Raw genomic sequence first — 11,636 nt, forward strand, 5'->3', positions numbered from 1 at the left:
CTTCTCTTTTTAATTTGGAAAGTTTGCTTATCACTCTGACCAATGCCCTATTTTCATCCTTTAGTTTCTACTTGTCTGCTTTTAGGTCTGGTAGCATTTGAGCTCTGCTTCTACTTCAGGTATTTTTTCTAAAGCTCTTTGTTCCTTTTCTTCCATTTCTAATAGCGACTTCACGGTAAATCTTTCTTCTGGGTGCCTTTTTCCAACTGCAATTTAAGATCTGCAGTTCCATACTTGCATCATGTAGCTATGCTTTCAGTTTTTATTTTCAGCTAGAATTTGTTTCTAAAAGTTCTTAAAGTCAGGAATCATCTTTTTCTAGCCTGCTACTGTACGGGTTTCTTTCTTTTAAAAAACTGTATGATCCAATGCATCCCAGTAAGGCATCATACTAATCAATACCTGATGTAGGGCTGGTTTCTTATCTAGAAATGGAATCTAAGTTTTCTTTCTTATTGGATCCCTCTTCTGTATGATTGTTTCTCCTGTTCATTTTCACGGATAGCTTATTTCCAATATTAAACTTCTGTAGATCTTATTTCTCCTTGTTGCCATCATTCTAGGATTGATTTAGGTAGTGATTTATCTTCTTATTCCTTTTTTTTTTTTCTCCCTATCATTCATTTTCCTTTGTTAATACTCGGGAGTAAATAGACATTTTACCTACAAGAGTATTTGGCCTGTTTAGTTGACTTGAAGCATAGAGTGAACTGTTCATGTGAACCAAGGCTTACTGGTTAAATATCTGAGGAAGGTAAGGCCTTGAGCACTTTCTTTATATCCTAGATCTGTAAACCAGCTTTTCTTAGTCATTAAAACAAACTTCTCAGCAGTGAAGCTTGGGCACAGAGTGGTTGAACTTGAAGTTGATCCTGGTCTTAACAGACCAGTGTTAACACACTGATAAATCTCATCATATGTTCTGGAGTACTTTCATTTATATTAATCTTTTCTAGATGTTTCTGACTCCCTTTCAGCTTCTTCAGTGTCACCCCCTGTGTTGATCTTCTAGACTGTTTTGCTTTCTAGATCTTTCTTTGGGATTCAAATTCTTCATCTCTAAGAGGAGTGAATTATAATCTGCATCTCTCCTCACCTCTGGTGTGGAGGAGACAGTGCCAGCAGCAGTTGTCATCAGGATTATTTGTTTGGAGGTTTTTGATTACTTATTTAATCTCCTTACTAGTTTTCGATTTATTCAGATTTTCTACTTTATCATTCAGTCATGGTACATTTGGGGTTTGTAGGAATTTGTCCATTTCATTTGGATTATCCAGTTTGTTGGTGTTCAATTGTTGAGAATACTCATAATCTTTTTACTTCTGTAAAATCAATTATAATGTGTTCTTTTTATTTATGATTTTATTTGAATCTTTTCTCTTTTTTCCTAAGTTAGTCTAGCTAAAAAAATTGTCAATTTTGTTGTGCCTTTTGAAGAGCCAACTCTTGGTTTCATTGATTTTCACTGGCTTTTATTGTCATGTTTATATCTGATCCAATTTTTTTTATTTTCTTTCTTCTGGTAGCCTTGAGGAGCAGACACTGGTAACTATGATTATATAATTTTATCACTATACGTTGCAGCATATTCTGACTCTGTTCGTAGATGACTGATTAAATCAGACTTAAGACTAATAGACCTTCACATGTAATACAACACTCCCCCAAGTGTTACTGTTCATCACCTGGCTCTCTTTCACTTTTTTAAATAGCACTTTTGTCATGTTATGATTTGTTTATTCACTCTCAGTCCACCTTGGTAGCATTTAAGTATGACTGGGGCAGGAATATTTAGCTGCATTATTATAATGATGTGGCTCAAGCTCTAGAAGAGTATGCAGTACATAACATTCACTAAATATTAGTTGGAGGACTCAGTGGTAGAGTGAATGAACAGTTTTACTGGTTTAACAACCTGTGTGGAATAATATTCCAAAATTTCATTACATTAGGAAGTTTATAAGGTGTGAGTAAACTGGGACTAAGAAAGACCAAAAGAGAATGGTATTTTTCTTTGGGGAAGATGATCTAAATCTTGTTTGCTGTAGCAATTGGTGAGAGTGGTGGTAAATCTGTATACTAGTATGAAAAGCGTTCTCAAAAGCCTTGAGGTGAAAGTTGGGGAAGAACAGAATGTCTAAAGTGAAATGAATTAGAAGAGGTATTTGATGTAAAAAAAAAAAAAAAAGAAGAAGAAGATGAAACAGATAAATGTAGGGCATTTTAAACATGGTGAAGTGGTTTTTTTAAAGCAAATTTATTTAAAATTTAATACACACCATAAACTACACATATTTAAAGTGTGTAATATGGTAACTTTTGTCTTATGACAAAACTAACACCACAGTCAAGACAAGGAACATGCCCATCCTTGAGAGCTTTTTCTTACCCCTTGGTAATGACTCTTTTTTCACTTGCTCTCCACCTGTACCCAGGCAACCAATGATCTCCTTTCTGCCAACAAATATTCATTTGCATGTCCTACAGTTTGAAATAAATGGAATAATAAAGGGAAAATTCTTGTTTTTCCTGGTTTCTTTCAGCATATTGTTTTAAATTTAATCCAATTTATTGTGTATCAAGAGGTCATTCCTTTTTCTTGCTAATTAGTATTCCATTGTATGAATAGTTTATTCATTTTCCTATGATAGCTATTTGAGTTATGTCTAGTTTTTGTTACAAACAAAGCTGCTGTGAGCATTCCTGTATAACTGTACATGCATCTTGGATATTGTATGGGTGTATGCACACATGCCTAATATTTAGCCTCTTGGATAAATATTATAAATGGAATGGATGTTATCATATAGGTTTATGTTTAAAATAAATCATCTCTTTTCCAAAGTAGTCATGCCAGTTTACATTCCTACCAGCAGTGTGTAAAAGTTCATTTCTGTATGTCCTTGCCAACATTTGGTAATCCTAGTTTTAAAATTTTAGTCATTTTAGTAGGTGAGTAAGTGGTTTTAATTAACATTTCCCTGATGACTAGTGATGCATCTTTGTATGTTCTTTTTTGCCATTAGTATATCCAGTGAAGTGTCTGTTTAAATCTTTTGCTCAATTTTTAACCATTTGGTTTTGGACTCTTTATACATTTTGACTGCTGGTTATTTAACAGATATATGATGTGAGAATATTTTCCCCTAGTCTGTGGCTTATCTTTCCATCCTCTTAATGGTATCTTTTGAAGACCAGAGTCCAATTTGTCATTTATTCTTTTGTGGTTCATGCTTTTATTGTTCTTATCTTTGCCTAATTCTAGGTCCCAAAGGTTTTCTCTACATATTCTTATAGGAGTTTTATAGTTTTAGATTTTATATTAGGTGGTATTATGGTCCATTTTGAGTTAATTTCTTTATATGGTATGAAGAATAGGTTAAGGTTTGCTAAAATATAGATATCCAATTATTTGTTAAAAACACTATTCTTTCCCCCACTGAAATGCTTTTGTTGAAAATTTGTTACTATATCAGTTGTATCTGTTTCTGATCTATTATTCCATTTATCCATTTTTTTTCTATCTTTACACCCATACCACATTGTCTTGATATTGTAGCTGTGTGTATAATAAATCTTGAGATCAGGTAGTATTAGACGTCAAACAAAAATTTTTTTTTGCCAAGATTTTTAGCTATTCTTAGGCCTTTTCATTTCCATATGAATTTTAATCATCTTGTCCATTTTGGGGCACCTGGGTGGCTCAGTCAGTTCAGCACCTGACTCTTGGTTTCAGCGCAGGTCATTATCTCATGGTTTCATGAGATTGAGCCCTTCATCTGGCTCCCTGCTGACAGTGTGGAACCTGCTTGGCATTCTTTGTCTCCCTCTGTCTCTGCCCCTCCCTGACTTGCGCTGTCCCTATCTCTTGCAAAAATAAAATAAAACTTAAAAAAAAAGCATCTTGTCTATTTCATCTCAAAAGTTTGCTGCAATTTAAATTGATTGCACTGAACCTCTAAATCAATTTGAGCTTTACAATAATGAGGTTTCTGACACATGAACAGGACATAGTCCTTTTATTCAAATTTCATTTCTATCTGCAGTGTGTTCTAGTTTTCAGTGTATAAATGTTTCCACGTTTTGTCAGACTTACCACAGTCTTTCATATTTAAAAGAAATTCAGTAGATATTTTAAATTTTAATCTGATCATTTGTTGATAGTATAGGGAAATACAACTGTTTATTGATCTAGTATGCTACAACTTTCCTTCCTAAACTTTTCGGATGGTTCTAAGAATAGCCCTTTGGTTGTTGTTGGCAGAATACATCAAGTTTTCTATATAGAAAATCACACATCTATAAATAAAGATTACTTTGCCTTTCCGTTTCCAAACTGGGCATCTTTTCTTTCTTTTTGCTTTATTGCACTGGGTTAGGAACTTCCGGTACAGTGATGAATAGAAGTTGTGGGATTGATTTCTTTCACTTTATTCTTTAAAAAAATTTTTTAAATGTTTATTTATTTATTTTAAGAGAAAGAGATCAGGGGAGGAGCAGAGAGAGATGGAGAGAGAGAATCCCAAGTAGGTTCCACACTGTCAGTATAGACCTGATGTGGTGCTTGAACCCATGAGCCAAAATCAAGAGTCAGATGCTTAATTGACCACTCAAGTGCCCCCTTTCACTTTATTCTTTATTGTCAAGATTGTTTTAGTATTCTAGGGCCTGTTCTTCTCTCTTCAAATTTTATAACAACCTTGTTTAAGTTTATAAACAACAACAGCTTTCTGTGATTTTAATAGAAATTGCATTAAATCTACAGATCAGTTTAGAGAACTAACATCTTTATAGTTATTCTTCAAAGCAATAGACATGATATATTTCGTAATTTATCTTATTTCAACAACCTTTTGTAATTTTCTTCCTAAAGATCCTTTATGTGTTTTGTTAAGTATAAGCCCAAGTGTTTTGATTCCTTTGTACTCATATTTGAGGCAGCTTTGTATACCTGGGATACATTTCACTTTGTCATAGTGTGTGATTCTTTTAATAAATTGTTAGGGATTTTGTTTGCTAATATTTTTGTTAAGGATATTTATGGCTAAGTTCATGAGAGACATTGGTCTATAGTTTTCTTTCTTGGTATGATTTTGGTAATAATTCCCTGATTAAATTATTTGGCATATATTCTCTCTTCTTCTGTTTTCTGGAAGAGATTGTATAAAATTGATGTTATTTCCTTAAATTTAGGTGATTTCTCCAGTGAAATTGTCTTTTCTTTTTGTAAGGTCTTTACTTAAGAATCAGTTTTAATCTGGACTATGCAGATTATCTATTTCATCTTGGTTCAGTTTTGGCATTTGAGAAAATGGTCCATTTTTTCTGCCTTGTCAGATTTATGAGGCTAGAGTTGTTCATAATATTTTAGTATTATCCTTCTGATGTCTGCAAGAACTATAATAACTTGTTAACATCCAAGTCTGCAATTTCCACTGTTTTTTTCAATTCTGATCCTTTTTCTTTTTCTTTGCTTTTTCTTCTTGTTACTAGTATCATTTTCCAGTTTCTATACATGTCTGATAATTACTGATTTGATGCAAGACACTGTTAATCTTACCTTGTTTGCTGTTGGATACTTTTGTATTCCAATGTTTTATAAACCTTTTCTCTTCAGTTCAGTTGTTACTTGGAAACAGTCTGATCCTTTCAAGTCTGATTATTAGGTGACACCAGAGCAAGATTTTAGTGTAGAGCTAATTACTTTCACTACTGAGGCAGAAGTCTGCAAGTCTCTGGAGTTCTCTTTTTGGTGCAGACTTCTGCTCTTTGGTCCTCTGCTCTGTGAATCTAGCTTCCTTGGTCTGTCTGTACTCTTAGCTCTTTCTCCTCAACTTTCTTTTCTTTCTTCCATTGCTTGCTTTTTATTTTTCAGGTAAACATACATGCAGTTGATCTTCATTATTTACAGATTCCATAACTGCAGATACATTTAATTGCTGACATTGATTTATAGCCCCCAAATCAATGTGGTCCTTTTGCAGTCATTAGCAGATAGGTACAGAGAGTGAAAAATTTGAATTGCCTCATGCACACATTTCCATGTGAGGTTGAACCGAGGGGATGCTCTTCTTCTTGTTCCAGCTTTCAAGGACATGGAGACAGCAGGGCACTGTATTGAAGTGGAATGGACTCCAGCTCTGGGGCCGCTCTGGTGGAGCCTGAATCCAGCTCTGGCTCCTGTCAGTGGAGTGAACTCAGGCAAGTCACTTCATGCTTCTGAACCTCATTTTCCCTTTTGAAAAGTAAAGAAAGTAGAATTTGCCAGGATTAATTGATTGTAAGATTGTAATCTTAATTACACAAAGTTGTAAAATTCACGAAGTTGCAGTTTGAGATTATATCCAATATATATGTTTGGTGTGTGTTATGTATGTGTGTGTGTGTGTGTAAGTACACATATTTATATGTTTCCCCGAGGAGCAATGGTTTAGTATTCACTAATTCTGTTTGCAACAGCCTTATATAGGACGTAAACATGAATAATGACAACTGACTGCATATATATATATCTCCATTCATTTTCACATTTTATAAAACTAAGTGTTAATAAACTTTTCTCAATTTTTCCCCATAACATTATATCCTGAATTTCACTCCATATTTGTACACAGAAATTTTTCTATTTCTCTTAACTGATGATTAATACTGTTTTATGTGTACATCAGAATTTATACAACCAGACTTCTATTAGTAGATGTTCGGGTTAACTGTGATTTTAGAGGTATGTCCATACACCCTTTGACAATCCTTCCTTTAAGAAGTGGAGCTCAATTCTCGTTTGATTGTGGACAAGCAGGCCTTAGGGAATCACTTTTAGCAAACAGAATACAGAAGAAGTAATGAGATATCACTTTCAAGTTAGGTTATAAAAAGTGTGGTTTCTGTTTTGTGTGCCTTTGCTCACTCTCTTTCCCTTGACTCACTCAATCTTGGTAGAAGCCAGCTATCACATTATGAGGCACACTTGAGGAGAGGGAAGACCACTACCATGTCAGGATAATCAAGTACCTAAAGAAAGGCCTACATAGTGAGAAACTAAACCTGGAAACTGATATTCTGAGACTTGTCATCAGCCATTTGATTGAATTTGAAAAAATATTCTCCACTGAGCCTTGAAATAACTGCAGCTCTGACCAACAGCTTGACTCCAACCCCATGAGACTAAACCTGAACCACTCAGCTAAGCTGGTCCCAGGCTGATGCACAGAAATATGCAACAATGAAAGCTTATAGTTTCACACTACTAAGTTGCAGGTGATTCGTTACACAGCAACAGATAACTAATACATGTATTTGGTTTTATTTTTGTTTTTTAGTTTTTTATAGTTTCAAGTTATTTAAATTCCAGTTAGTTAATATATAGAATAATATTAGTTTCAGGAGTAGAATTTAGTGATTCAGTATGTACATATAACACTCCGTGCTCATCACAAGTGCCCTCCTTAACACCCATCACCCATTTAACTCATCCCCCTGCCCACCTCTCCTCCAACAACTCTTAGTTGGCTCTCTGTGGTTAATAAACCAGTTAAGAAATGGGCAGAAGGCATAGACATCCTTCCAAAGGAGACATACAGATGGCTAACAGACACATGAAAAGATGCTCAACATCACTCATCATGAGGAAAATACAAATCAAAAGTACAGTGAGCTATCGCCTCACACTTGTCAGAATGGCTAAAATTAACACAGGTGTTGACAAGGATGCAGAGAGGTTCCCCTCTTACCCTGTTGGTGGATATACCAACTGGTGTAGCCACTCTAGAAAACAGTATGGAGGTTCCTCAAAAAGTTAAAAATAGAACTACCCTCTGATCCAGCAATTGCACTACTAAGTATTTACCTAAAGGATACTAATATACTGATTCAAAGGGATACATGTACCCCAATATTTATAGCAGCATTATGAATAACAGCCAAATTATGGAGGGAGCCCAAATGTCCATTGACTGATGAACGGATAAAGAAGATGTGGTATATAATGGACTATTACTTGGGCCATAAAAGAATAAAATCTTGGGGCCCTTGGGTGGCTCAGTTGGTTAACCATCTGACTTTGGCTCAGGTCACGATCTCACAGTTTGTGGGTTCGAGCCCTGTGCTGGGCTTTGTGCTGACAGCACGAAGGCTGGAGCCTGCTTCAGATTCTGTGTCTCCCTCTCTCTCTGGCCCTCTCCCACTTGCAGTCTGTCTTTCTCTCTCAAAAATAAATTTTAAAAAATGTTTAAAAATAAAATCTTGCCATTTGCAACAATATGGATGGAGCTAGAGTATATAATGCTAAGTGAAATAAGTCACTCAGAGAAAGAAATACCATATGATTTCACTCGTGGAATTTAAGAAATGAAACAGATGAACATAAGGGAACAAAAATGATAATTTTCTTCTGTTTCTGAATCCATTTACAGAACTGATTTAAGCACATCCTCAGAGGGACTCCTTCATCAACTTGAGCCTGTTATATGCCTGTCAGTTCCATGCAAAATTCAGAAAGAATTGGACGTTCCTGAGGCTGGACATAGGCATGAAGGTCAGATTCAATTTATCCAGTTAATGTGTTCAGCAAAGTGCTGGAAATTCAGTAATTTCTTGCCTCTGGTGGCATTTCCCATCATTCCTACATGCTGACACAAAATCAGTGACAATTAAGTAGTCAAACAATGGATTTGCTTCTTCCTAGATTTCCATTTGTTGTTGCAACAGACTTTCTCCTAATGAATTCAAGCTGCCACGCCAGCTTCTTGGTTGCCATTCCCAGCACTCCTTTCTTCTCACAGCTCAACCACTGGGAGTCACTCATACATGTGTTTTGGCTAGCTATTGTTAAACCGCCTATATAGGGACTGTATCATTTTTCTGTCCCACCAGTAATATATGAGAATTCTTTATTCCCTTGGCCTTGTCAACACCATATATTTCCAAATTAGAAAACTTTAACAGGCTAATAGATGAGAAATAGGATCTTACTGCAGCCTTAATTTTTATTTCTTTCATTACAAGGGAGGTCTCCTCCTTCAGCTTCTTTTTTAATGAAATACGGTATTAGGGTCATCTTCACATCACTCTTCGGATCAAGAGCTAAGCTTTTTTAAAATTCCTACAAGGCTCTCCATGGTTTGGCCCCTTCCCATATTTACAGCATCCACTGGCATCACTCCTTGAGGAGACTTTTTTTTTTTTTTTTTTTTAGCCTATTTATTCATTTTGAGAGAGAGAGAGACATTACGTGTGTGAGCACAAGTCGGGAGGGGGCAGGGGGGTGAGAGAGAATCCCAGGTAGGTTCCTCACCGTCGGTGCAGAGCCTGACGCAGGGCTTAAATTCAGGAACCAGGAGAACATGACCTGAGCTGACGTCAAATGCTTAACCCAGTGCCCCACTCCTCAAGGATTCTAAATTAGTCATTACCGTACCTTTGGTACCTAACACAGTAGTTACACTGGCTTAAACACAAGGCGTGCAATAAATATTGATGTACCTGTGGGAGTTTAAGTTGGAGTGGTCACAACTGCCCACTTTTTACCCTCCTTTTTAAAAATTAATTTTTAAATCTACATAGATCCAACTTAGCATATAGTGCAACAATGATTTCAGGAGTAGATTCCTTAAGCCCCTTACCCATTTAGCCCATCCCACCCCCCACAGCCCTCCAGTAACCCTGTTTGTTCTCCATATTTAAGAGTCTCTTATGTGTTGTCCCCCTCCATGTTTTTATACTATTTTTCCCTCCCTTCCCTATGTTCATCTGTTTTGTATCTTAAAGTTCTCATATGAGTGAAGTCACATGGTATTTGTCTTTCTCTGACTGACTAATTTCCCTTAGCATAATACCCTCTAGTTCCAGCTAGGTAGCTGCAAACAGCAAGATTTCATTCTTTTGGATCACCATGTAATACTCCATTTTGTGTGTGTGTGTGTGTGTGTGTGTGTGTGTACCAGATCTTCTTTATCCATTCATCCATCAATGGACATTTGGGCTCTTTCCATACTTTGGCTATTGTGAATAGTGCTGCCATAAACATTGGGGTACACGTCCCCTTTGGAACAGCACACCTGTATCCCTTGGATAAATACCTAGTAGTGTAATTGCTGTTTTACCCTCTTTGACCAAAAGTTAGGCCTTTCTCTTCCCCACAGGCCCCTAAACTTGGCTTTTCCCCAAGTTTAACCACAGACTAAAGCAAAGCAATATGTATATGCCAAATATCCTCCCTTAACAGCTTTTTCACAGACTCTGAGGACTCCAGAATGGGTTTTAAGTGCCCTGTTTTGGCCACTTGCACACTCCTACTTGTTAAAAGCTCCTGCTAATCTTAACCCTGTGTTAAAAAAAAAAAAAAAAAAAAGGCCAGGGCTGGGGAAGGTAGGGTTTGATTTTGATATGCTTGCAGATTTCTGAGAATGAAGTGTTCTCCCTCTTACAACCCTCTTTCTGAATAAAACCTCTCCTTATCTAGGTCCAGATTTTTTACTTGACATGATAAATAAAACTGCTCCATGTAAAACTGCCGCTCATTTAATTACGTGAACCAAAAATCTCATGGCTCTTTCAAAAGCTGATGATTCAAAATCCTATCTATGTAAGCTCATAAAACGTCAGTTGCCACCATTTTTTAAATGATAAAACTCTTACATAAAATATAAAAGCCAAACCTAAAGGTTATGGTAAGTGCTTTGTTGGTTCATTATTTTTTCAAGTAACATTTTCCTGAAACCTAGGCTCCTCACGGCTTCCTCCGTTTTTGTTTTTCAGCCTCCCCTTTCTCGGTCTCAATCTCCCCCCGCGTCGCCCATGTGGTGTCCCTCAGCTTCCCCCTTCTGTTCCTACGCGTCCCACTTTCCGCGCTCCAGGCTCCCCTCCCGCCGCCGTCTACACTGGCCTCCCCTTAGCCACAGATCGCTGCCCCTGTGCTCTCCGGCTTCTACACGTCAACACTTTGTGCCTCGGTCTCCTCCGGAGTCCCAGCCTCTGAAGGTTCCTTTTTCCCCCGCAGGCCGCCTCAGCAACTTCCTCCTGCAGGACTCATCTCCCCTAGAGAGTCCCTTACAACAGTTTTTAGCATTAGGTTCATTTCCTCCGTGAACCCCCTCCTCGCCCACCCATGAGAGCTTCCACCACGTCACGCCCTCTTTCCCCAGTGGGATCCCCGCAGAGGAACTGCGCCGCTCCCCGCAGAGGAACTGCGCCACCCCACGCCTCACCCCGCCCGGTGTAGGGCTGTCCCATTATAAACATATTTCACTAGCGTCGTCCATGAGAGCATTTTAACATTCCAAATCCTTCCTCATTACCAAATGCAGCCTTCTAATAGGGGGCGTATCTCTCAAATTTCTTCCCCAAACCTGTAAAAGCTCTCTGCAAAACTCGCACCCCACTGGTTCGTATAATCCTCCTTTCCGTCATCTTGCCCCCTTCCCTAGCTGTTGCGGTGGCACCGTCCAAACTCGTGCTCGGACCGAACCGAATTCCTCCGCGTGTACGGAACTGACCAGACTCTGAAGATGGCGCCCCCCGTTCCGACACAGGGCCTGGGGGCGGCCATCTTGCCTCCTGAACAAAGCCGCGGAGGATGCGGAGTGGGCAAAACTGCCCAATGCGGCTCGGCGCAGGCTCGGGAGCCCCGCGCAGTGCTC

This window comes from Crocuta crocuta, unplaced genomic scaffold (assembly GCF_008692635.1).
Source record: "Crocuta crocuta isolate KB4526 unplaced genomic scaffold, BGI_CrCroc_1.0 scaffold340, whole genome shotgun sequence".
NCBI lineage: Eukaryota > Metazoa > Chordata > Mammalia > Carnivora > Hyaenidae > Crocuta > Crocuta crocuta.